The following is a 27,973-nucleotide window of genomic DNA, read 5'->3' as shown; positions in this document are numbered from 1 at the left end:
TAAGAACAATGGCATCCTCAGGGTGCAGGCAGCTAAGTGGTCTGACTCTTGATCTCAGCTCAGCTCTTGATCTCAGGATTGTGAGTTCAAAGCCTATATTGCGCTCCATGCTGGGTATGGAGACTATTTTTTTAAAAAGGGAAAAGAAAAGAGGAAAAAAAAAACAGAATAATGGCATTCTCTTACCCAAACACAGAGCGATTATAAAAATCAGAAAATTCACATGTAGACAATGTTATTATCTAATGTCGTCCATACTCAAATTTTACTAATTTTTGCAGTATTGTCCTTTAGAGAAATCTTTTTGCCCATTCCAGAACCACATATTTCATGTAGTTATCACATCCCTTTTCTTTTTTTCTTTATTTTTCTTTATTTTGTTTGTTTGTTTTTTAATAACATCTTTGTGTGGAGTTTTTCCTTTTTTTTTTTTTTTTTTTTTTTAAGGTAGACTTTATACTTAGCATGGAGCCCAATGCAGGGCTCGAACTCATGACCCAGAGAACAAGACCTGAGCTGAAATCAAGTTGAGTGCTTAACTGACTGAGCCATCCAGGTGCCCTTGTTTGTTTTTTATAACATCATCATCATGTCTCTTTAGTCTCTTTAAATCTGAAACCATTCCTCGGCCTTTCTTTGTCTTTCATGACAGTAACATTTTTAAAGAATACAGGACCACTGTTCTGTTCCCGTTAATTCCTCATGCCTCCATTCAGATTATACATTTGGGGCAGAAACACTACACAAGCAATATATGTCCATCACTTCAAGAGACACCTCAGCTTGTATTATTTGTGATGATGTTTTCAATCTTGATCTCTCAGAGGAAGTGGTTTCAGCTAGATTTGTCTTGTTTTTCTGTTTCTTTTTAATAAATAATGGTAGATATATACTTTGAGGCTATATAAATATCCTGTTCCCCAGTAAATTTTCTACAACCAACTTTTAGCACCCACTGATGATTCTTGCCTAAATAGATTATTACTATGCTAAACACATAAATGGTGATTTTCTAACTCTTGCCATCCCTCCTACATTGATTACTTGGCATTCTACCATAAAAAGCCTTCCTTCTCCCTGCCCTTTGTGATATTTACCTGCTTGTTTTCAATGTCAGTATGAATTCATGGAGTCTTTTTTGTTCAAGGAGATCTAGTCCGTTCACATTACTGCTCATTTTGATGCTCAAATTATCCCTGGTTTGGCCAGAGGAGGCCCATCAACTGGCTTCCTTACTTCCTGGCATAGCAAGTGCTCCAGGCCCTTGTTGCATTTCCTTGCCTTAGCCACAGAATAGTCAACACTTCAAGAAGCCCTCAGTTTCTTTTAGAAGGTAATGTTCTTAGAAGCCAAGGTTTAGGGGCACTTGGGTAGCTCAGTGGGTTAAAGCCTCTGCCTTCAGCTCATGGGGCTCTCTGCTCAGTGGGGAGCCTGCTTCCCCCGCCCCGCCCCCCAGCCGCTCTCTGCCTGCCTCTGCCTACTTGTGATCTCTGTCAAATTAACAAAAAAATGTTTAAAAGGGGTGCCAGAGTGGCTCAGTAGGTTAAAGCCTCTGCCTTCAGCTTAGGTCATGATCCCAGGGTCCTGGGATGGAGCCCCGCATCGGTCTCTGTGTTCAGCAGGGAGCCTGCTTCCCTCTCTCTCTCTGCCTGCCTCTCTGCCTACTTATGATCTCTGTCTGTCAAATAAATAAATAAAATCTTTTTTAAAAAATGTTCTAAAAAGAAAAAAGGATACCAAGATTTAGGAAGCAGATCTCTTCATTGCTCCACACTCTTTCACCAGATATACCTAGGAAGTAGTTTTCGTTTTGTTTTAAAGAAAGAAAAAAGCCTGAATTTTTACCAGTCCAGCACCTAAGTGTTCGTCCTCCTTCCCAAATTCCATATTGGTATATCCTCTCTCCAAAACTGAGAACTCTGGCTCCCAGCAGTATCGGTATGGTTTCTTATTTGCTCAATACTATATTATATACAAAATAGTTCCAGAATTGCTACATCTGTACCACTAATAGAAATAAACCTGTTAAGTGGAGTTCAGGATTTCTTTGCAGGTTTTTTCTGTATTTAGACTGAGGAAATATATATATAGATATATATCTATATATATATACTCAAGGTACTACATTCAAACATTACTTGAATAAGTTCTTTTTTATTCTATTTGATTATCCATTTGATGTGCAATTCAGTTTCCTTGTTTCTGTTTGTATTCAGTTTTAGAATTTCTCCCCCAAACTTATGGATTTTACTTTATTTTATAAGTATGTAAAATATTAGCATGGTTCCACAAGTCAAAGCTATATACAAATGCTTATCCAGAGAATCGTCATTCTCTCCTGTATCCCCTCCATTCTGTCCCCTCTCTCCTGTAGGCAAATTTCATTAATTTTTGCTTTATTCTTTCAGTATATATTTTTGTAAAAAGTGAGCAGATACATGTATATTATTTATCCTCATTCCTTACCCAAAAGGTAGCATATGATATACTCTTCTGCTCTTTGCTTTTTTCACTGAGCAGTAAATCCTGAAAGTCACTCTATAAAAGCTGCCTAGTACTTTATTATGTGTATATTTCTCTATTATGAATCTTCAGTCTCTCTCCAATGTGTACATATTTAGATTATCTCCAACATTTCGCAATTTACTCATTTAAAAAAAAATACAATCAGGGGCGCCTGGGTGGCTCAGTGGGTTAAAGCCTCTGCCTTCGGCTCAGGTCATGATCTCAGGGTCCTGGGATCAAGTCCCGAATCGGGCTCTCTGCTCAGCAGGGAGCCTGCTTCCTCCTCTCTCTCTGCCTACTTGTCATCTCTCTCTGTCAAATAAATAAATAAAATCTTTAAAAATAAAAATAAAAATAAATACAATCATAGGGGCACCTGGGTGGCTCAGTGGATGAAGCATCTAACTTCATCTCAGGTCATGATCCCAGAGCCCTGGAATTGAGCCCCACATCAGGCTCCTTGCTCAATAGGGAACCTGCTTCTCCCCCTCCCTCTCCCTCTGCCTACTGCTCCCACTGCTTGTGTGCTCGCTCTCTCTCTCGCTCTCTCTCTGTCAAATAAATAAAATATTTAATAAAAAATAAAATCACAACCACCATATATATCCATGACTGGAGCTGAAGGCAGAGGCTTTAACCCACTGAGCCACCCAGGTGCCCCATTTTTTTAATTTTTTAAAAATATTTTATTTATTTATTTGACAGAGATGGCAAGCAGAGAGGCAGCTGGGGGGGGGGGGGCGGCACGGAGCAGGCTCCCTGCGGAGCAGAGAGACCCATGCCAGGCTTGATCCCAGGACCCTGAGATCACGACCTGAGCTGAAGGCAGAAGCTTAACCCACTGAGCCACCCAGGCGCCCCATGCTTCCTCACTTTAAAAAGTAAATGATTTTAGAAGTCTTTTCCAATACTAAAATTCTATTTTTAATGGGAAAAAATAATCATGTGTATTTAAGACCTGTTATGAACAGAGAAGGTCACATACTACTTCTTTGGGTCAACCAGATAAATGAAAATTTGCTGAAAAAATATTTCTTTTTCTTGCTTCATATATTATTGCCAGGTGGTGTCACTGTGTATAGATCAAAGGGAATAGCAAGTGACAATCATTCCTCTACTTAGTAAGAGCCTGAGGCTTCTCATATATATATATATACACACATACACACACACACACACACATATGTATATATATATATTTAATTACATAATGTTTACACTTTAAAAATTCAATTTCAGTGCTTCCTTATTCTCTGCCTGGGACATCTAATATGGTCACCACTACTCATGTGTGGTCAGTAAGAATTTGAAATATGACTAGTCCCAGTTGAGGATGCACTGTAAGTGTAATATCCACACTAGATTTCTAAGACTTAATTTGACCAAAAAAAAAAAAAAAAAAAAAGAATGGAATATATGTCATTAACATTTTTATATTGATTGCATGTTGAAATAGTTTTTTAGATTGATCAGCTTATATAAAATGTATTATTAAAATTAATTTCACCTTTTCCTTGGGGCGCCTGGGTGGCTCAGTGGGTTAAGCCTCTGCCTTCGGCTCAGGTCATGATCTCAGGGTCCTGGGATCGAGCCCCGTGTGGGGCTCTCTACTCAGTAGAAAGCCTGCTTCCCCCTCTCTCTCTGTCTACCTGTCTGCTTACTTGTGATCTCTGTCTGTCAAATAAATCTTTTTTAAAAAAATTAATTTCACCTTTTCCTTTTACCTTTTTTGATGTGGCTATTGGAATTTCCTAAGTGGCTCACATTATATTTCCATTGGACAGGACTGCTCTAAACAAATGAGAAGTCTACATAACATTAATATTCTCCAAAACAATGTTGTCACTGACTTTTAGTAAATTAAATTTACTAAGAACAATGGGGGTTTTTTCCTGTGCATATTCTCTGGGGAGAAAATCAATACCTACTCTTAGTGACTTTTACATTTTAATTTTTTGGAGTGATCTTCAAATCACTAGATATCAGTAGCTGTCTGGTGAAAACTGCCTGTCATACTCAGTGGTGTGACCTCATTTCATGGAGCCCATCAGTAAAAGATCAGGCTGAGATGATTCATTCAGTTTCACTATCTAGGAAATTCATATCATTAAAACTGAATTAGCTCAGTACAACCTAGCTAAGTGCTCTCCCAGGTTCGGGGATAGCTTTGGGTGGGAGATGATGAGACTTAACACTAGGAAGCCTCCTTTTACCCGTCTCCTCTGAACATTATCATCTGCAAAGGGTTTTCACCTGGGTCCATAAGACGTGCTTTGGGGCGTCCGTGAACAGCTTGAAATTGTATTCAGTTTTGTGTGAAATTGTATTCAGTTTTCTCTCTCTTCTAGAGAGAAGATCTGTAGCTCTCCTCAGGTTCTCCTCAGGGGCCCATGGCGGTCCAAAAGTAAAGGGCCACAGACATGAGAAATTAAGTAGTGTCCTAGCTGCTGTAACAAATGACCATAAACTTAGTGAACTTAAACTTGTGTGTTATCGTATAGCTCCATGGGTCAGAAGCCTGACACAGTCTCACCAATGTGTGGGCAGGGCTGCATCCCTTTCTCGAGGCTCTAGGGGCCACTTGTTTCCTTGCTCATTCAGGCTGTCAGAAAAATTCTGTTTCTTGCAGTTGTAGAGCAACAGGTCCCCACGTCCTTGCTGGCTGCCATCTGAGTGCTACTCCCTGCTTCTAGAGGCTGCCCACATTCCTTGGCTCATGGCCCCCTTCCTCTGACTTCAGAGCCAAGGTTTGAGTCCCTCTCAAGCTTTGTCTCCCCTGCCTCTTCAATCACATCTCTCTGACTCATTTTCCTGCCTCTCTCTTCCACTTTGAAAGGCTCATGTGATTACGATGGGATTACATTAAGCCCATCTGGATAATCCAGGATAATCTCCCTCTGTTAAGGTTCATAACTTTAATTCCCTCCACAAAGTCTTTTTTCACTGTATGATTTAACATACTCACAGATGCCAGGGATTAGGGAGCCATATTCTACCTGCCACAGCTTTCCACCCACGTTTGTGTGACTTGCTCCATTCTGAGCACAGAGAAGATGAGGCTGGTGACTAGCCCCCGTGCAAGGTGCCCCTCAGCAAAAAGTGTGGGAGTCCATATTTGTCAACAGCTTCCGCAGTCTTCCTTCTGTTACTCATTAGTCAAGTGCCACTCACGCTCCCCACTTAAAGGCTTGATGTACTTGGGCCGCAGCAGCACCTCACTTCTCCGGCTCCTCAAGCCAGACTGTCATCTCCCATCACTCTGCCTTTCTCCCTTTTTAAAAAAAATTAAGTCCCACAGCTACCATCCAGAAGGGATCTAATAAAATAAGTTGCTCTAAATTGCTGAAGTCTGATAGGTAACAACCTGCTGAAGTCTGATAAATACATTCACAAAATTGATTAAAAAGTATAGATGTGTTACTACATTTCTGTGAATTGCAAGTAAGCTGTGTCCAAGGCTTATTAAATTTGTCTGCTCACACATGTCTTCTGTTTTCTTATCATCAATCAACTCTGTTCATGAGGTTTTATCATGAGGACTATCATTCATCCCTCTCCCTTCTAAGGGATTTCACCTTTTGTGCCAGACCTTCAGTTCCAGGCAGCTCACGGGTCTCTTAAGAGAATATCAGTCTGCCTATCATTAAACATACAGACACGCAGGGAGGGAGGTTGCACTACAGAGGAAAAGGTTAGGCTTTTCTAGACCTAGACCACCTTAAACTGTCTGCTTTGTAAAGGCAATCTGCCCTAGATATTTCCTCATAACATCCTTGTCTTTTAGAGAAATAACCAAATATAAAATGGCTTTTAGAATAACTGTCTTCATCAGTATAGGTGATTTTTTTATATTTAGTTTAAAACAAGATTTAGCAGCCAACCTAAAAAGTTACAAGGAAAAAATTACTCAGATAGTGAACCCTGGCTTGCTTACAAGCTCTCTGTTCTCTCTCTCCCTCTGCCTCTGCCTCTCACAGGTACACAAATGACTGTTTCTTCTATGTGTTTGCAATAAAGAAAATTAAAAGACTAATAGACTAATTCATGTTCAAAACTCAGAGTTTCCAGGTATTCCTTTCATTAAACCATCTCTGTGACTCTGGAGACAAGATGGTGGGGCCTCTTCAGCCCAACACCTACTCAGCTACTCGAGCTCACCGTGGGAAGGGAGACACCACGCTTAAACACAGCTGTTTCGATGTAGTGTTTGTTGTTTGTTTGTTTGTTTGTTTGTTTACAAGATCTGAAAAATAAAACATCATATCTCCCCATACTCTGCCCCCACTCCCTTTATTATTTATCCTTAGGCAATGTGTAGAATTCCTTCTTCCAATCCTTGTATCTCAACTCTGATCTGTACCGTACCATCACCCCACGCCCTAGTCACCTCCAAAGGTGATTCACAGGGAGGCTAACAAAGCTGCAGCCTTTGGACCCCTTACTTGTGGGCCCGTGGGAGGTGCCAGAAGCTGTAGAGGGATCTTGGTGGGGAGGTGAACCAGGTTCCAATCAGAAAGGATTTATCCATGAAGTTCTGGAAAACTGTCTGAAATTTATCAGAAGAAAATATTCTGAATCTCCAAAGCATTACGAATTGGTTGTGATTTAACAGGTATCTAAATGAGCAATTTTGTACATAACTTTGCATATTTTTTTCTTAAAGGATCCCCAAACTGTAAATGCTTCAGCCCCAAAAAACCTGGTTCTGCCTCTGCTCACCTCATCACAGTTCCTCATGGCGTCCCCAGGTCTCAGCCCACTCTTCATTCCCAAGCCCCATCCCATGATCAAGTGGGATTTATTCCAGGGAGGCAAGAATGGTTCAACTTCTGTTAATCAATCAATGTGATATACCACATTAGCAAAATGAAGGGAAAAAATCATATGATCATCCCAATAGATCCAGAAAAAGCATTTGATAAAATTCAAATAAAAGTTTTATTCATGATAAAAACTCTTAACCAAGTGGATATAGAGGTCATAAACTTCAACATGATAAAGACTATCTATGACAAGCCCACAGCTAGCATTATACTCAATGATGAAAAGGTGAAACCTTTTCCCCAAGATCAGGAGCAAAACAAAGATGCCGCTCTTGCCACTTTTATTCAACATAGTACTGGAAGTCCTAGCTGAGCAATTAAGAAAGAAAAAGAAATAAAAGGCATCCAAATTGGAAAGGAAGAAGTAAAAGTAACCTCTATTTGAGGGTGACATGATATTCTATATAGAAAACTCTAAAGAATCCACCCAAAAAACCTGTTAGAACTAATAAACAAATTCAATAACGTTGCAGAATAAAAATCAATATACAAAAATAAGTTGTGTTTCTATACACTCATAAAAAAACAAAAGAAAGAGAAATTAAGAAAAGAATCCCATTTACAATTGCACCAAAAAGGATAAAACTCCTATATATAAATTTAACCAAAAAGATGAAAGATCTGAATGTTGAAAACTATTAGATACCGATGAAAGAAACTGAAGAAGAAACAAGCAAATGGAAAGATAGTCCATGCTTATGGATTGGAAGAATATTGTTAAAACGTCTATACTACCCAAAGCAATCTACAGACTCAGTGCAATCCTTATCAAAATTCTGATGGCTTTTTCCACTGAAATACAAAAAAAAAAAAAAAAACTAAACTAAAATTTGTATGGAACCACAAAAGACCCTGAATACCCAAAGCAATCTTGAAAGAGAAGAACAAAACTGAAGGTTATCATACTTCCTGGTTTCAAGCCATAGTACAAAGTACCCAGTAATCAAAACAGTATGGAACTGGCATAAAAGCAGACACATAGAACAATGCAACAGAATAGAGAATCCAGAAGGAAACTCATGCACACTAAGTCAAGTAATTAATGACAAAAGAACCCAAGAGTATACAATGGGGAAAGGATCTTCAGTGGTGTTGGAAAAACTGGACAGTCAGATGCCGAAGAATGAAACTGTACCACTTTCTTACACTATCCACAAAAATCAATTCAAAATGGACTTAAAACTTGAGTGTAAAACCTGAAACTACAAAACTCCTAAAAGAAAGCATAGAGGGTATGCTCCTTGACATCAGTTTTAGCAATGATTTCTTTGGATTTGACAATGAAAGGAAGGATGACAAAAGCAAAAATAATCCAAGTGGGAGCCCATCGAACTAAAAAACTTCTGCAAGGGAAGCCATCAACAAAATAAAAAGGCATCCCATGGAATTAGAGAAAATATTTGCAAACCAGATATATCTAATAATATATATATATATCTAATATATAAAGAGTTCATATGACTAAGTAGCAAAAAAATTTTTCTCTTAAAAAAATGGGCAGAGGGACGCCTGGGTGGCTCAGTTGGTTGGACGACTGCCTTCAGCTCAGGTCATGATCCTGGAGTCCCGGGATCGAGTCCCGCATCAGGCTCCCAGCTCCATGGGGAGTCTGCTTCTCTCTCTGACCTTCTCCTCGTTCATGCTCTCTCTCACTGTCTCTCTCTCAAGTAAATAAATAAAATCTTTAAAAAAAAAAATAAAAATAAAAAAATAAAAAATGGGCAGAGAAACTGAATAGACATTTTTTCCAGGGAAGATATATGAATGGCCAACAGGTACAAGAAAAGATGCTTAACATCACTAATCATCAGGAAAATGCAAATCAAAACCAGTGAGATTTCGCCTCACACCTGTTAGAAAGACTATCATCAAAAATACAAGAGCTAACAAGTGTTGAGGATTGAGTAAAGGGAACACTTGTGCACTGCTGGTGAGAATGTAAAGAGGTACGGACACTGAGGAAAACAGTATGGAGGTTCCCCAAAAAATTAAGAAAAGAACTACCATGTGATCCAGCAAGTCCACTGTGGATATATACTGAAGGAAACAAAATCACAATCTCAAATATCTGCACCACAATGTTCATTGTAACATTATTCCTAATAGCCAAGACATGGAAACAACCTAAGTATCACGGATGGATGGATGGATGAATGGATAAAGAAATTGTGATACACACACACACATACACACACACAATGGAATATTATGTAGCATACAAAGAAGAAAATTCTTGTTACTTGCAACAACATGGATGAACCCTGCAGGCATTATACTAAGTGAAATAAGTCAGGCAGAGAAAGACAAATACCATGTAATCTCACTTGCATGTGGAATCAAAAAAAAAAAAAAAACTCATAAAAACGAAGATCAGATTGGTGGTTGCTGGGGGGGGGGGGGGATGAGGGGTGGGGGAATTAGGTGAAGGTGATCCAAAGCTACTGATTTCTAGTAATAAGATAAATAAGTTCTGGGCATGTAATGTACAGTATGATTGTAGTTAACAATGCTGTATTGTATATTTGAAAAGTTGCTAAAAGAATAGCTCTTAAAAGTTCTTAACACAAGACCAAAAAATTGTACTGTGGAAGGTGATGGATGTTAACTAGATTTATTGTAGTCACCATTTCATAGCATCTACATGAATCACTATGTTGTACACTTTAAACTAATATAAACTTATATGTCAATTATATTGCTATAAAACTGGAAAAATAAAAAATATAAAAAGTAGTACTCAAACCCATTCTTCCCTCAGTGTTTCCAATTCCACTGTCTTCAGTGCTCATCACTGTACACTGAATTATTATAGTAGCCTGCTAATTAGTTCTCTACCTCCTTCTTACTTCTACCCAAATTCTTTTAAAACCAGAAGTCTGATCTTCTAACTTTGCTGCTTAAAACTTTTAGTGGCCCTCCAGCTCAGCCTCCTTCAGCTCTTAGAGCCTCACAGTCACATTCCTTAGTGTTATGACCTGCCCACCACCTAACCTCGTCACCCTCCTCTCTCACCACTCCCACCACCACCATCATCATTCATGCATGCATTCACAGATTTAGGGAGCAAATACAGTGCACCTCGCACCATATGCTACAATCATATTTGCAAGTACCTGGACACCCAGCGCAACCCCACCTTCTTGGATGAGCTTTCCAAATGCCTAGGCCTCCCTCTTCCATCCCCATCCTCATCCAGCCTACCTGTAAAGCTCCCTATTCTGCAAGACGAAGATGAAGTGCTTCCACCTGTCTTTCAAGGCCTCACAGACTTCCAAGTAGAGGTGGCCATTCTGCATCTGTGTCCTCACAGCATGCGTGCTCTTCCACTGTTGTTGCACACTGCATGGCATTTACTTATTTAACTATCTTTATCATCAGACTTTTAACCCTTTAAGGACAAGGCTTACACATACCTAATTCATCTTCAGTCCCTAACATCACTAGTATAGAAACTAATAGAAAAAATTCAATAAAATTTTGCTGACTAATATCTAAAATGTTTTCCAGCTTTAAAGTTCTGTGATTCGGGCACAGGCTAAAGATCAAAAATTAATAATTGAGAATACATCATATATTCACACCCCATTTCACACAAAATTGTAAATTTGGATTTTCTGAGGGCAGTAGGCAGCAACCACGGATACCGTGCCAGTATTCTACTAGTTTACCTTTGAGCTCTGTCTGCATTATAGGTGTCACGTAAACTAACTGTTAACTCACTTCTTCCTGATTTTACCATCATTTCGCTAATCCTAAGGCAGGGGGAGGATTCTTATGGTGTCATACCAACTCTGGCCACAAGAGGGCAACAAGAAGACACGACTTGTGGTAAGACCTTCTGGCCACCAGATGGACCCCAAACACCAGTTTAACGGGGGCAGATTTAATTTAGATCAGGTGCACTTTAATATACATCAGTTTTCCTTTATTTCCTCTTCCTGAAAAGTAAAATCTCTCTGACAGGTGACTAGCCAAAAACCTGGAAATTGTCTAGAGCTATAAGTTACTTTGCTTATCAAGAGGAACTAGAGGGAAAAAGAAGAACCACTAAGATTTTTTTTAATGGTTAGAAAGCGAGGTCCTCTTCAAGCCCAAATAAAAGAACCAGCAATTTAACAGTGGATTGAGAATTTAGGTGAGACCAGAGAATTAGCGTTAATTTTAGTAGGTGTGTTGGTGATTTTTTTTTTTAAAGAAAATAATATATTTAGAAGCCAAGCACACTAAAAGTCCCCCCTCAAAATATCCCTGGAGATAGATGGGTGGTGAATCCTAACCATGATCATCAAATTACATTCTTGAAAGCCTGGCACTGTCATCGTGGCACTAACAACCAAAATGAAAGTCTTGTGAATGAAGACAGTCCCTGCAGGAGACAGGTTTGCTGGACCAAGAAAACATTTATGCCATGTCCTCTTCCCTGGCCTTTGTCATTCACGGACGAGCATGTGGGCAGGGGAGTGGCAGGTGTGATATAGCAAGCAAACCCTCCAAACCCACTGAGGAAGCTGCATTATCTTGAGGGGCAGCAAACTCAGGAGAGGGATTTTTCATGTTGGTTCTGGACAGACCTCTGGAATTTAAATTCTCCGTGAAGGCTTTCAGGCCCTCCCATTAAAGTTGAGTGGTAGTTATTTACCCCAAGTAAGAAATTTCCATCAAAAACCATGATTCCAGGGTTCGCCTGGGTGGCTCAGTGGGTTAAAGCCTCTGCCTTCCACTCAGGTCATGATCCTGGGGCCCTGAGATGGAGCCCCAGCATGGGGCTCTGCTCAGCAGGGAGCCTGCTTCCCCCTCTCTCTCTGCCTGCCTCTCTGCCTACTTGTGATCTCTCTCTCTCTCTCTCAAATAAATAAATGAAATCTTTAAAAAGAAAGAAAGAAAGAAGTCGTGATTCCGGGGCATTTGAGTGGCTCAGTTGGTTAAGCATCTGCCTTTGGCTCAGGGCATGATCCCAGGGTCCTGGGATTCAGTCCCACACCGAGTTCCTTGCTCAGCGGGGAGTCTGCTTCTCCCTCTCCTGCTCCTCCCCTACTACTGTTCCTGCTCTCTCTTGCTCATTCTCTCTTGCTTGCTCTCTCTCTCAAACAGAATCTTAAAAAAACAAAAACAAAAGAAAACAAAAAAGCATGGTTCACACCCAGACAGTATAAAAGACTGCATTAGGGGCATGTGGTACTTTCATTCAGAAGAACTGAGCAGGAGAGGCTGTCCAGGGAACTTGATCCTTATTTTAATTTTGTAGCCCCCAGAAGAGATAATTCCATGCCCTGCTTTTCTTCTTCATCGACTGGTGCTGTTTCTCCTGTGCTAAAAGAAAACTGTTTGGGGGCACCTGGGTGGCTCAGTCAGTTGAGCGTCTGACTTGATTTCAACTCAGGTCAGGATCTTGGGGTCCCGAAATCAAGCCCCACAACAACTCTGTGCTCAGCACAGAATTCGCTTGAGATCCTTTTCCCTCCGCCCCTCACCAAGCTCATACTGTGTCTTACTCTCTCTCTCCCTAAGATAAATAAAATTTCTTTTTAATTGTAAGGAGGCTGATTACAGGAGGTATTTTTAACCAAAAAATATATGTTAGCACCCAATCATCCACAAAATGTATGTGACATTCCCTGACTCCCCCATCTAAAGTCCGTCTCCATATTCACAACACCTGTATATGTCCTCCATAGTACTTGGGAGAGTTGGTGGGGGTTTTTTGTTTGTTTATCAGTTATCCTCTCTACTAGACCTTCGGCTCCATGAGGACAGGACCTGGTCTATTCTGTTCACTCTCTCAGCTCTTAGCAAAATGGCACAAAGTAGGCCTTTAGTGAATAGTCATTGAATGAAAAAATGAGTGAAGAGAAAGTTTAATGTCATCCAAATTCTACCAATCACAAAAGGAAGGAAAACAGAATCTTGGCTGGTTTCTATGTTGAACATTCTTTCAGAAGAGAACTATTAAGACTATTGCTCTTTTTCAGGGCGCCTGGGTGGCTCAGTGGGTTAAAGCCTCTGCCTTTGGCTTGGGTCATGATCCTGGAGTCCTGGGATCGAGCCCTGCATCGGGCTCTCTGCTTAGCAGGGAGCCTGCTTCCCTTCCTCTCTCTCTGCCTACTTGTGATCTTTGTCAAATAAAATAAAATTTAAAAAAAAAAAAGGCTATTGCTCTTTTTCAGTAGAGTCCAATTACAATTACTGTTCATTTACCTGTGTCCTCCTGGAAGGACTACTTAAGCCAATTACTAGCATTAAAACATAGAAATGTGACATTTCACTGTTGAGATGACAATCTATTTAAAATATGTCCTAATTTTACTCTCTTGTTAGAAGATTCTGACAAATCTCTTTATAAAATCCAAGTCCTCCCCTAATTGAGCCTAATCACAGTAGGACCATTAGTATACTGCCTAGCTGGACTGGGGAGTGAGCTGGTCCCAAGCTGGATTCTAGCTTGGCCGATTATTGCCATGTGACCCAGACCAGGGTAGCTTTCCAGAGCTTTCTCTACCCCACCTCATAATGCCTCCCCGGGACTATGCCTGGCCCATGCTAGACCCCCAGAACTATTCAATTCCCTTACTTTCCCTACCAGCCCAGAGGAGTCAAACTACCCAAAACACCTGGACTTACCCATCCAGGCATTAGCAACATTCAATTTGAGAAACAAGATTATAAGCCCCACCACAGATGCCCCAACTCAAACTTCCTCCCCAGTCTTCATATTTATTATGCTTCCCCATCAGATGGACACCCACAGGAGCACAAGCACACACACACACACACTACCTCAGTCCTCCCTACTTAACACAGAACTGCACTGGCTTTGAGTCTCCAAAAACAGCTTTTTACTTTGTTGCTCAATATGGCCAAGTGTTCAAGGACCAAAGACGGTAAATGTGTTATACAGGCCAAGGTTTCCGCAATTCGTCATCAACAGGCTGCATGCAGTTGAGGGCACACAGCATCCAACCACACACTTGGCGGAACAGAGGCAAATTTCTTTAACATTCAGAAACTCCTACAAATCCATCAGGAACATAAATTAAGAAAAAGCAAACTACCCATTTGAAAAATGAAGACTAAAATGAGCAAAAGGCCAGTACCCCCGTGAAAATATACTCAGGTTCACTTAATTAAGACAAAGCAAAACAACCAGACACCAGATTAACAAATATTAAATAAATATCAGATTAACAAAAATTAAAACCAGTAATACCCAGTCATCAGAAGTGGGAAGAAACAGGCAGTCATGTACACTATTGACAGAAGTATAAATTGGGCGATTAACGATACTGAAAATCTAAATACAAAATTCAACTACATTAAGTCAATTTCTGCCCATCAAAAATCTCCATTTAAAAAGTGAGAAAACAATTCATGTGTCTGGTTGGCTCAGCCAGTAAAGTGTAGGACTCTTGATCTCGGGGTTGTGAGTTCGAGCTCCACAATGGAGGTAGAGATTACTTTAAAATGGGGTCTTTGAGGGACGCCTGGGTGGCTCAGTTGGATAAACTTCTGCCTTCGGCTCAAGTCATGGTACCAGGGTCTTGGGATTGAGTCCCACGTGGGGCTCCCTGCTCAGCAGGGAGTCTACTTCTCCTTTTGCTCCTCCCCACCTCATGCATATGCACTCTCTCTCTCTCTCTCTCTCTCAAATAAGTAAAATCTTTTTTAAAAATGGGGTCTTCGAGAGGCACCTGGTTGACTCAGCCGGTTAAGCATTCGACTCCTGATTTCAGTTCAGGTCTCAGTCTCAGGGTCATGGGTTCAGGCCCCCAAGTTGGGCTCCATGCTTGGAATGGAGACTACTAAAAAGTAATGGGGTGGGGGTGGATCTTTGAAAAAAAAAAAAAAAAGTGAAAAGACACATACTGGGAAACAGATATTATTTAATTCATAACAGACCAGTAAGCACAACATATAATGAAACTCTGTAAGTCAACAAGGAAAGGACAAACACTCCAACAGAAAAAACTGGGCAAAAGCAATTTACATAAGAGGAAACATGCACAGCCACAAAATATATGAAAGACGCCCAATCTCACTAGTGAACAGAGAAATATAAATGAAAACTATAGTTCACAGCTATCAAATATGCAAAAATTAAAAGGCTGGACAATACCAAGTGTTAGTGAACATGTGGAAAAACTGAAGACAAGGTTAAGAGTGTAAAACCATGTTGAAGAACAACTTCTGAAATCTTCGAAGATTCTCCTATTCCCAGAACTAACCATTCCCTCCTAGGCAAATAAATACCCGACACAAGTCCCCACCTACTGACAACAGAGAGAGACACACAGGAATGTTCATAGTAGGGGCTCCCAGCTGGCTCATGGGTTGAGCACACCACTCTTGTTCTCGGGGTTGTAAGTTTGAGCCCCATGTTGGGTGGAGATTACTTAAAAATAAATGCCTAAAAAATGTTCATAGCACCATTGTTTATAGCAGGAAAAAAACTGATACAGCCTTACTGTCCATTAAGAAAATGGATACATCAGTTGTGGTATATTCATGTAATTTGAAGTTATTTGGTACTGAAAGGGAATTAACTCAAAAATGGTATACAGATGGAAGAATGTCAGAAATATAATACTGAGGAAAAGATGCAAGTCTCAGAAGAATATATACAGCAAAGTACCCTTAATATACCGTGTAAAAACATTCCAATCATTGCATGAAAATAATAAATACCAATTCAGGATCCTGACGTCCTTTTTGGCATCCTTTTTGGAAGGGATGACAAGCATAACTGTACAAAGGAACATTTCCCTGTGAGGACAATGCTGTTTTTTAAGTTCTTTTTATTCTTTATGTCTTTTTCTTTGTTTATGTTTCAAGTAGTACAGAATAATTTTTTTTAATTTAATGTATATATACTTTCACTTAATTCCACTGCTAGGAATTTATCTTCTATATATACTAGCACATGCACAAGTGTGCAACCATATATACAAAGATGCTTTTTGTAGCAGCTTATAAGGGGGTGAAATGGAAGCAACACAATTTGGGAATATTATATGCAATATTCAATGAAACACCAGAGCTAGATGATCATTAAAAATGAGATAGGCCTGTATGTCAACATATATATATTTACGTGAAAAAAAAATGTAGGACTAAACAATTTGTGGAAAAATATTAGATTGGCTGTACACATACACACGTTTAACAAAAAATTTCTGGGTCACAAGAAACCATTAACTTCAATCATCTCAGGGGAATAAGAATGGGTAATGAGAGGGGACTTTTCATTTTACACCCTTCAGAATGATTTCCATCTCTATTTTTACCATTAATGTGTATTACCTTTGTAATGCGAATAAATAGATAAAGCAGTGGGAAAAATAAATAACAGCATAAGATTAGGATGTTGGTTTGCTGAGATTTTATTTTAATGGTAAAAATCATACGAAATTCTTTTAATCATTTTTATAATGCTTATCTCCTGGGGAACTGATACCACTCAGAGAGATGACTCTTACCGGACCGGTGGCTGCTTTGTACAGGACAATAATTAGTATTGCAGTTAGAGTACATTATCTGTGGCTCTTTCACAGCTTTACATAACTATCTGCAGCTCATGTCACCAATATCTGATTTATTTCAAGTCAACATTCTAAAAACCATAAACTGTTGGGGTTTTTTTATACCAAAGAGTTTGCCTTTCAAGAAACACACTCAAAGAGGAAATAAAGACCCAAAGCACATTAGCAGAGCAGGCCAGTACACCCCAGCCAAGGTAGTTCCCAAGCCCTGGTGACATGGGATGCTGTTGTTAGGGTCTGACCAGAGAGGGCAAACTGGCCCTCTGCCTCGGAGCCGGAGCCGCACTGGTCCTGCTAAGCTGGCCCACACCCCCAGCCTCCAAAACGAAGGCAGGGCCAAGCTGCTGGCATCGCCATCAGAGACTACACGTGGCTCACGTGATGAGCACAGCCACAGGTCCACAAAGCCTTCTTGGGCTCCAGCCTGGCCTCTGAAGTCAGGAAGTTGGTAGCTAAAAAGGAAGAGAAAGAAGCTGTGTGTAGAGAAAGAGGCTCTAAGTGCTTCTGGGTTGTCCCAGAAGCAAAGTCCCATTGCCCAGACAGGCCCAGGGGGCCAGGAGTGGGAGCAGAGCCGAGCCATGGACACTCAGAACCTCCCCCACTCCACTGAAGCCAGAACTCTAGTTTTTGTATCTGTTTTATTTGACTGCCAGGTAAAAACTACTTCCACAAAGAAGAGCCTAAAAATAAAAGTTCGGAAATCTTTGACCTAACCGTATAGATAGACAGGTGTTTCTCTAACCTAACGACAAAACTTTTAACAACCATTCTATTTTTTCAGCTACATGTGTGGGGAGCGACCTCATAATTCCTACCCTCCTGAAACTTGCAGGCTGCTGGAAAGATCAAATGAGCTAATAGTCATCTTCAGCTAAGAGGCCCTTAGGAAACAAATTTATTATTTCCTTCCTTTATTAATGGAAGGTATATCCGGTTCAAATGATTAGTCATGCAAGCAAAACTGTGTTTCTTCTAGAAGGAAAAGGAGAATCAGCAACAACCAGAGGACAAGGACCGGTGGGGGGGGAGCAGAAGGGGGAAGAAAGCAGAAGGGAGCAGAAGAAGAAGAAAAACAAGAGCAACAGCAACCCAATTACATTTTTAAAGAGAGAACTATACTCTGCTCCAGTGCCTGCCACTTCAGGGAAATGAGGGAGGGGCCAAGAATGGAGAGAAGTGCAGAGAGCAGGATACTTGCTTTAAGCACTTGCAATGTGCCAAGCACGTACCATGTGTGAGATGCTTCCTACGTTTCCTTTAATCCAAACAGAATACGATGCAGGTATTATCATCCCCATTTTACAGATCAGAAAACTAAGGTTTAGAGAGAGTAAACAAGTTCAGGTAGAACCTCTACTCACCAAGGTGAGGGCATATTCCCTCCACTGCCTGGCCACCGGCTCCTCCTCCTAAACGTGGGTGTTCCCTGGCCTCTTTCTCTTTTTCCCTTTCTGTTAGCTTCCTTTCAGATCTGTAGTAGCTCTTTCATCCTTTTGGTTATTTCCTCCGTGCTGTTCTTCTGTCCTGATTTCCAGCCCCCTGGACAGTTCCCAGTTAAGATCCCACTGTCCTTACAAATGATAGCTCTATAGAGCTATAGGGTAGCCTGTAGCTTCTCCCTGCCTCCCAAGCTCAAAATCGCCATCACTTTTGGTCATTTCTTTCCTTCCCAAATAAACAATCGCTCGACTACCTTCATTCCTTCTTAAAAATATCTCCTACCTCTCACTTTTCATTTCCACTTTTTCTCTTAACATCCTAGCACTGTGAACCTTTGTGTTTGCCTGGTTTCTGCAGAAGCTACCAGCTGGTTCCTTCAGGGCTTCCAGATTAGGCTGCCTACGCCTGGCACCATCTACCTGTCCTGCACCTTCAGAGGATCCCACAATGCCTTTGTCAAACCACATCTGCCCAGGCCTGCACTCCAGGCTGCCCGCATCTGACCCCTAGGGCTTTCCAGCCTCTGACCCTACTCCTCCATTCTCCAGTTCCTCCCTTTATCCAAAAGGACTGCCCCCTGTGCAACATCCTAACACCAGCTCCTTTCCTCCCAGGCCCACCCATGGCCCCCGGGGCCCCCACAGGCTGCGCCTCTCCTTCCTCCTCCCTCCTGCTTTCTCCCAGCCCTCCCTGGAAGCCTGCACCACTCATTATCTGTACTATTCAAGGGGCAGTAATTGCCTGCTGCCTGGAACAGCACTGAAATGGACCAGTGCTATTTCAAATCTCCCAAGTCTGTATCTCATCGCCCAAAGAGTATACAGCACTTGAAGGTGAAGACTAACGGGTCTTGGTTTCTCCCTGCAGTGCCTAATACTTAGATAGTAGGTGTTTAATACCTGTGTTGATTTTTTTTCCCCCACATATGTTAGCCTCAAACAAATAGCCAGGGCTGGTGAGAATAAAAAGCATCAGCCTTAGAAGCCTGATTATGGCCACACAGATCTCCCACAAGCCAGTTTCATCTTAACCCCTCGGCTCAAGATCCCTCACAGGCATCCTGGGCGTCAGCGCTCTCAGGACCACCTGGTCTCCAGAGAGGTCTCTGACCGACCTCGCCCGCCCCGGGACTGCCTGCTCATTGGGTGATCGAATTTCCAGGTCCTTCCCCGGTTTTCAGTTAAAACGACACGTCCTCGGGGTGGTGATGGATGGGGGGGTGGGGTGCTCCCCACACCGGGAGCCCTGGCACCCTCGCGGGTGAAGCCCCCTCCAGTGCAGCTCAGGGGCCGGCAGAACCGCCCCCCGCCCCCCGCCCCGGGGCACCCGGTCCTGGGGAGAGAAAGAAGACACTGCACCTTTAAGTCTGCAGCCAGTGGAGAAAAACAAGCTGTGATTTATATAAGCGGGAAAATCATGTGATTTGCGGGAACGCTCCCTCCTCCTCCGGCCCCCTCCCCGCGTCGCCTCCAGCCCTTCCCAGAGGGGCCCGGCCGCGGGACTCCCCCCCCCCCCCTCCCGGCGCTCCCTTCCCGCGGCGCTGCCCCGGGGCCCCCCGACGCCCGGACTGACCGGCGTCGGGCCCGGCGGGGCGGGTCGCGTTGGGCAGCGCGGGCGGGAGGCGTCCCCGCCCACACCCCCGCCGCCCGCGCGTCCCCTCCCGGGGGCCCCCTAGGCCTGCCACCCGCCGCCCAGAGCGTGCGTGGAGAAACTGAGGCTTCCCCACCAACTTCTCGCAGAGGGGACAACGCCGGGTCCCCCACGGCCGGGCTTCTGCGTGCCGGAACGCCCCGCACGCGGGGCCGGGGGCGGACGATTGAAGAAATAATTTGGTAGGGACGGCGGGAAGAAAATCAGCCATTTCTAGAGCGGAGGGGTGCTTGAGTTTAGCCCAGAGGACCTAGCTTTGGGGGGTGGGGGGTACCGATGTGCCCTTTTCAGACAGAACCAAGGAAAATAAATACAAGATCTAGAGGCCGTAAGAACCAGCACAGATTTTTCAAATATTAGGAGGGTATGTAGCTACAAGGAGATCACGCCCACGCGGAGTTAACTCCGACTCCGACGGCCTCTGAAGAAAAGGAAATGTTTAGACCGTCCTGAGATGCACAAACGGTGAAGAGGTCATCTCAGCCATCCCTGTCTCTGGAAGACTGTACCAAGCCTTCCAGGAAGGGCTTATAGTGGGAGAGTAAGGTTAAAGATCACTTCCAAAACCAAGCCCAGGAGAGGCTGGGGGGCTTTCTGGGGGCGAAGAGCTGGGAGTAGAGGTGAGATTTCTCTGAGCGAAGCACCCTTTCCACAACCAGGAAGACGGGCTCTGAAATTGTCCAAGGAAGGCAACCCGTAGCTTCCCGGAGTACCCAATTTCAAAGATTAAACCTCTTCAGGGGTACGGTTTCAGATCCACTTTATTTCCCTCCATTGGTCATCTGCTGGGTTGGGACACAAGCCCCGAGCTGTCACCTAGAGGAAAAACCCAGTGCAGTTCAGGAGGTTACTAATGTATCCTCTCATCCTGACCCCTGCCACAGTGGGCAGAGCTGGACGAATTCCAGTCCACCCTCTACCCTCTGCATCCCACAGCCAGGTGGGCCCTCCTCCGGCCTCCCTTCCTCCCCACATGGAGGGTCTTTATGCTGAGATCATTTCCAAAACAGTGCCTCAGTGCCCTGTGTCACACCAACAGAAGATCCTTCCCATAGGGGAAAGCACAAGGTAGGCAAATATTCTCCATTAGTTTTAAATCCCAACGAAGAGAAATTTCAGATAACTTGGGGATTCAAGAGAAGAGCATTCCATGGGTTCATTCAGTTAAGTAATGAGTGCCTTCTGTGTGCCTGGTGCCCAGACAGGGAACTAGAGGCACGGAGGGAACAAGACAGACACTGCCCCCCACCCCACAACGAGCCAGAAGCCCTGTCTGTCTTCTCCCCGACTCTGCCTCCCGGAGAGACCTGGGTCTCCTCCACCAGCATGTGTACGTCCCCTCCCCACTCCCCAATTAGCGTGTGCTGTCCCCAAGTCCAGCTGCATATGTCTCAAGAATCAAGAGCTGCTTCTATCAGAAGGCGCTAACTCTCTGGTGATTGGGTGGCAGGTTTAAGAAGTAACCCAAAGGCCTGTCCAGAAAATGAGATCAAAGTTGGCAGCGTCCTGGGCCCCTCCCCAAATTTATAACTTAATTCAGGCCCCACCTCAGTGCCACTTGCTTTCTCTCTCTGTCTCTCTGTCTGTTTCTCTGCTCCTTTTCTGCTAGGCTGGCTGACCCCTCTTCTAGGTCTGTTCTTCCCTAAGCTTCCAGAGCCCTCCCTGACGAGCCCAGGTGCCTTCATCCTAAGGCAGCCTTAGCTGCTTCTACAGCGGGCCTGAGCCTTCCCGCAGCCCTGCCCAGACGCCCAGCCCAGGTCTTTCAGCAGTGAGGCTCCCTGTGCAGGGACTCAGACATTCACCCTTAACCACAGGCCTGTTGACCACAACCTCGACCTTCCGACCCTCCCAGACCACACCAGCCCCTGCCTTCGCACAGGCTTTTCCTGAGTTTTCCTGTTTCTGGCTTCCCTCAGCCATTCACAAGCCCAGCCTGATAACGTGCAAAGGGAAACCTGGCAATAAGCCTGTGGTGAGCGATCATTTTAGATGAACAAACAGAAATTATGGCTCCAAGCTGAAAACACCCTGCAAACTGCACGCTCTGTTACTTTCAAAGACGCCAGATGAGACCCCTGAGTTTTCTTTAAAACGCACCAAGGAGTGCAACGAGTGAATGGGTAAAATCGGACACTCTTTCAGGAAATGGGGCCTCTGAAGAAAAAAGCATCCCAGCCCCAGCCAGATTCCATTCTGTTTCAAATTAGCCTTACAGCAAAATGGGGGAGGGGGGGGGTGTGTGCTAAACTAGCCCGTCTCTAAGAAAGATCCTCCACACGCTGAAGCTCTGAGCCTCTATGGTGCCCCCCCCCCCCCCCCCCCCCCCCCCCCCCCCCCGCCAAACAACCTTTTAGAACACTCCACGTTCTTCTGAGTAGAAAATGCATTTGTACTCCAGGCCTAGGTCGGCAGCTGAAGCTCAGAATTGGGCTTTCACTGCCGCTTTTTTCAAGCCCGTTTCCTCTTTCTCCTTTCCCTGAAAGGGCCTCTGGTCTTTCCCAAGCTGCCAGAGGAGAAGAGAACACACAGCTCCCCCAGAGCAGAGGGGCCCGCCAGAGGGAAAGCTGGCCTAGCCCCAGCACAGGCTTGCCTCGGATTCTGCAGGGACCTTCCTCGCTCCCAATGGGCAGGGAACTTCTGGAACTTCTAAAGAGCATATCCTCTGGCCAGCCCAAGCCCCATGGCATCCTGCACCCTAGTTTGCAAGCTTTTAGTGGCAACTAACACATTTGGCAAACATTCCTCAAGTGTGAGCCAAGCCAGGCCCTTTTCTCCAGGATCCACTGATGAAGGGTTACTGGGCTGGGGCTAAAATGAGGACCAGCCAGACAAGCCCTGAGCCTTGGTTCTCTGGGCCAAGACTGGAGAGGACCGGGGGGTGGGGGCGGGGGAATGTCCTCGGTCGGCCTCACCGCCACCACGCAGGCTGGTCCCAAGATCTCAGGGCGCATCACTAATTCCAGGCAGGGCTCCACCCCAGCCCACACTCAGCCCAGGACCCGGTTAGGAAAACTCACTCCAAGCGTTCCCGGCAACATGAAGCTTGCTCTCCATGCCAGCCTTCTCTGGGGTGTCTGGGTGGGAGCAGCCAGACCCTCTCACTGGGCTCCTGCTCTGTCTAGGAGGTCCAGAAAGCATCCATCTCCATCAGAGCTGGTCGCAGCCCCAGCTCTCTGCTTTCAGATGAGTTTAAAGAGAATGGTGTTTTGAAAGCTCAAGACATGTTCTGGGCTGGGCTTTGGTTCTAACTCCATCTCCATCTTTCAGAATACAATAGCTTTCCCCATGCATACAGAAATCCCAAAGGCAGTGAGCTGAGCTGAGGGGGCCTCAGAGAGCCCCTGCTTCATAAATTACCCAGCTGTGCCCTGGCTAGATCTTGCCACTAGGTTCCCAGGAAGAGAAGATCCACATCCACACCTTCCTTCCAGTTGTCTACCTGGAATGCCTGCCACCTAGTACTCAAGGAAATGACTTGAGCCCCACCCCACTTACTGTAGGGACTCCATCATTGTGTCCCCCCAACCTCACGATCCTCCTAGCCTCCTGCTCCCAGCACCATCTCTGTCCCCAGAGTTCGCAGAGGGTCTGTGCTTCCTCTCGTGACCTCTGGCTCTGATTCCCTGCTTTTTTGTCTCCATCTGCGTCTCACCTGCTGCAGCCACTGTCCCTCCCTCCCTCCTGGCACTGCCCCCTTGTTCCCTTCCTAATCCCACAGCTGCCCCGGGACCTGCAGAAGGCTGAAGGACGCAGAAGCAGATGTTGACTCAAAGTTTGGGGTAACGGAAGGGAACCACAGCAAGCACATTCGGATCCATGCACAAACATTACTCCCCTAAAACTTCATCAACCATTCCCCTGCCTCGAGATATTTCTCACTTCATCCTAAGTGCCAGCATATCCTATCTTCTCCAGCCTCTTCTCTTCCAGACCCTTCTACCCAAATTCCAAGATCCTGTGGATTTCTCCAGCAGAACCATTTGTATTGCCTTCTGCATGGTCAGAAGACCACACTGTTCTCACTGGAGTAGCTTCCCCATTAGGGTCCATCATAGCATAAACCTCAAAAAGGAGGCATCTACCTCCCAGGGACAACGCTACCCCTCCCCTGGGATGATAAAGCTCAGCACTCTGTTTTCTATGTAACACTTTCTTCCTATCCACCCGCCACCACCGCCCCCTTACATCTGGTACCCCTGACAGGCAAGAAATCCACCCCAAATCACTCCTGTTCTTTCTCTCCCTGTTTTGTTCTCTCGGTTTCGCTTTTGTTTTTTTACTCCTCTCTGGGCATGGGGTGCTACTCACCTGCACCACCTCTGTTGTCATTGAAAGTGATGAGCCAATTAAAAATAAGTATAAGGCAGACACAAAAGGGCAAATATAAGATTCCACTTACAATATTCCACTTACCCAGATTCCTCTGGGTTCACATGATGAACCCAGAGGAGTCAAATTCCCAGAGACAGAAAGTAGATTAGCGGTTCCTGGGGGCTAGGAAGAGGGGAGAATGGGAATGACTGTGTAGTGGGTATGGAGTTTCAGTTTAGGAAAATGAAAAAGGTTTTGAAGATGGGTAGTAGTGAGGTCACCCAGTGTACTTAACTGTCAATGTGAATGTACTTACTGTCCCTGAGCTACGTGCAGAATGGTACACTTCAGGTTACATATATTTTACCACAATGCCTTTGGCTTGGGTCATAGTCCCAGGGTCCTGGGATCGAATTCAGCATCAGGCTCCTTTGCTCAGCAGGGAGACTGCTTCTCTCTCCACCTCTGTCTGCCATTCTGCCTGCTTATGTGTGCGCTCTCTCGCTCTCTCTCTCTCTCTCTCTCTGACAAATAAATAAATAAATAAATGGAAACAATAAATAAATAAATAAAGGGCGTGCCCTCACCTGCTCTCGGACTCAGTGGTCAGCATCTCTGCTGACTCCGCCCATCTTGCTGGAGGCATACGCTTCCTTCTCAACTGGGGGAAAACAGAAGAATCACAAAGGGGTTACCACTGGACCAGGAGGCTTTAGACTTTGGTTCTAAACCTAGTTCAATCATTCATTAGCTGTGCACTCTTGGGCAAGTTATTTTATCTGTCTCCATATCCTTAGAAAGAAAGTGGAGAAGACCAGAGCCAGCCTTGAGTGAGATAATGGATAGGAACACACCTTGAGAAGTGTGTGCAAGCTGGTCTCATCATCTCTCATTTCACGCCATCAGACTAAAAACACCTCAGACGTAAGAAGTTGCTACTTAAAATAAGGAGGTATACAGATAAGCCCAAAATACTTCGATTTTCAGTCAACATCCCAAAATCATCATCCTCATTCAACGTACAATGGAGCAAATCCTTCATGGGCTGCTCGTCTGCTACGAAAGCCCCCTTTTACTGAAATAATGTATTTTCTCCATGACTGGCCTTTATTCCAAGCCAGCCTCCAGCTTTGCCCACAGGATGCGTGTAGCATTGCCTGGATGAAGCGTGGAATGGGGCTCCAAGTGGGCGCACAGCTGGGGCGGGGAGTAGGAGGGACGCCAGGGAGGAGAGGTGTAGCCCATGAGCACACATTCGAAAATGGCACCTTTTATAATAATGTTCAAAACACTCTCGGTCCACTGACATGGCTGTCGAAAGACTGATGGAAAAGGGCCAAAACAAGTAGGACTACCACAGACCACAAACCCCATGAAGAAGGTGTTCCAAAGGTGGCCTCAGTTGGCCGAGTTGGCTGCCCCTCAGTCTGACCACCAGCTGGCTTCCCTGTGGCTAGAGGCCCCCCAGCCCTGGCTCGGCTTGCACCTGAGGTAAGAGGCAGCTTGCTCACCCTTTTTTCCTTTCCATCTTTCTTTCAATATTTTATTTTTTTAAGTAATCTCTACACCCAGCATGGGGCTCAAACCCACAATCCCGAGATCAAGAGTTGCACACTCCACCGACTGACCCAGCCTCGAGCCCCTAGCACTTCTTTCCAATAAATTCTCTCTTTCCCTCAGGCCTGAAGAGGACGTTCAGGTCACCCACACCCCAGGTAAGGCCACACCTGACCTTCTCCCTTCCTTTTGCCACTCTGCCTCATACAACCCTTCCTGGTCCTCCTCTCAGCCTTCCCTTCCCTTTGAGGAGAGACTTAGGACCCCTCCCCACCTCCATAGAACATCCTAAAGGGAGAGGTCCCAGGACTCCCGGTCTCCGGCCCCTGCCGTGCCTCAGGACCAGCTCGGGCGCTTCACAGGGACCCAGCTGAGCCCAGATGGAAGTCATCTGCTTAAGGCTTCATACTGATTTCACCAATAATTACGTTATGCTCATCCACACCCATTCCCACATCACCTCCTCCCGAGTCCCCTTCCCACTCACTCAGGCAGTGCCAAGAAGTGAAAATGGAATCAGGCCTGAAGGAACCCGGGCGGGCAATCCGGGGACACAAACAGAGCCCCGGGGTTAAAACCATGTCCAAGTGCAGGCTTCCCACCACACGCCACCCGGCCTCCTGTGCAGCCAGGGCGGCCCAGCTGCAGGATCTCTACCGCCAAGAAGCCAATGTTCCTTTAAAGCACAGGAAGGGGTGTGCAGAGGTTTCCGGGGAAGCCGATTCCCTCTGGAGTGGCCTGTTTCCCTTCCCTCCTCTGGGCCTTGAGGGCGCTTGGGGTGACTCTCCTTGCCGCTGGTCCAGAGCCCTCAACCCACAGCCAGCCAGAGGCATCTGCGGGTCTCCACCCCTCAGATCCAAGGACCCCAAGGGGCAGGGGGTTGTTGTGAGACGCTCAGAATGTCACCAGGAATGCCAAAATGATCTTTCCCATTTTTTGGCCTTTTACCTTTTCTTAGTATCCAGGCAGAGCAGACTAGGGGGACTCTGATCCCAGTGGCACCTAGCAGAGTAAGTAGGGCCTCATCCCGGACTCCTCTCCACCCTTCCTCTCCAAGGTGGCCTGTGTGAGAGAGAGCTGCACCACAAGACCACACCTTCCTGGGAGCTCAGGAGCAGCCAGGGTGAGTGGGGAGTGCGACCTGAGCAGACACTGAGCGAGGAGCTTTCTGGTAGGGGGAGGGAACTCAAGAACACCCCCACCCCCCACCCCCCGCACGCCCCTTCCAGAAAGAGCTAGAGTGGTTCCTCACAAGAAACCGTGACGTGCTGACAACGTGACACTAGCCCAGCCTGAGATGTCTGAGCCACCGGCTGCCTCTCGACTCCTCCCTGGAGGCTCGGGGTGGCAGGTGCGGGCGGAGTACTGCCCACCCCACCAAGAAGTAGGCCCTTTCTCGCACCCCAGCCGCCTCTCCCGGGCCTTTGAGGAACCACAGCTTCAGCTTCCCCCGTCTTTGCCCTCACAAAGGCACCCTCTGTCACAGCCTCCCCGAGAACAGGCCTCCCCCTCCTGCTACCCACTCGCGCCCACTCCCCCCACCACACACATGCACTTCCTCCAGGAGCAGATTCCAAGCTGAGTTAATGTCGGATACTGTCTCCCAACAACATGCTGGAACAAAGGCTGCACATGACTAACCGCGTTGGGGTGCTTGTCAGGGCTCAGGCAAACGTAATTATAGGGAGGGCAGAGCTGCTCTCCGCAGCCACACCTGGCCATACAGTAAACAGCACTTCTCCCTGTCGAGCTGGGGGGAGCTGAGAGACAGGGAGGCGACAAACCACAATTTGAATCATTTGGAGAGAAGCTATAAATATAATAATGAGTCATTTGTAAAATATAATTTCATCCAAAAGCCTGGAAAAAAAAAATGGGAAAGAAGTTCTTATGCTATTTCAGGCTAAATTGTTCAAGGGTGTTCTGCCAGAACCTGGGGAGGGGCCCCAGCTGCCCACCAAGAGCGAGGCTGGGCTTCACATCCGGGCCTTTCCGAGCCCTCCTCCTGGCAGGGTGCTGCCTTCCCTTCCCCGGTTCTCACCTAATATTCTGGGATCGGAATGCTCGCCATTCAGAGCTCTCTGTCAGAGAGCTGATAAGAATCACGGACAAGCAGCCCAGCGTCCAGGCTGTGCAGCTGAGAACAGTTTAGGA

General features: G+C 45.1%; 1 protein-coding gene across 2 annotated transcripts in view; it reads right to left on the bottom strand.

Annotated features, from left to right (window-relative positions):
- ATP23 (ATP23 metallopeptidase and ATP synthase assembly factor homolog) overlaps positions 1-27,973 on the bottom strand; it is a 103,008-nt gene that overhangs the window by 35,782 nt on the left and 39,253 nt on the right. Inside the window, exon 2 of one of the 2 annotated variants that reach the window (XM_045071742.1) lies at positions 24,850-24,923. The exons of the other annotated variant lie outside the window; for it this stretch is intronic. The gene's annotated coding sequence lies outside the window, so the exon portion shown is untranslated. The remainder of the gene's footprint in view (positions 1-24,849; positions 24,924-27,973) is intronic. 2 annotated transcript variants of the gene reach the window in all.

The sequence above is a fragment of the Mustela putorius genome, unplaced genomic scaffold (assembly GCF_011764305.1).
Source record: "Mustela putorius furo isolate JIRA1106 unplaced genomic scaffold, ASM1176430v1.1 tig00003988_pilon_pilon_pilon, whole genome shotgun sequence".
In the NCBI taxonomy this organism is placed as follows: domain Eukaryota; kingdom Metazoa; phylum Chordata; class Mammalia; order Carnivora; family Mustelidae; genus Mustela; species Mustela putorius.
This window is presented reverse-complemented; position numbering and strand designations above follow the sequence as displayed.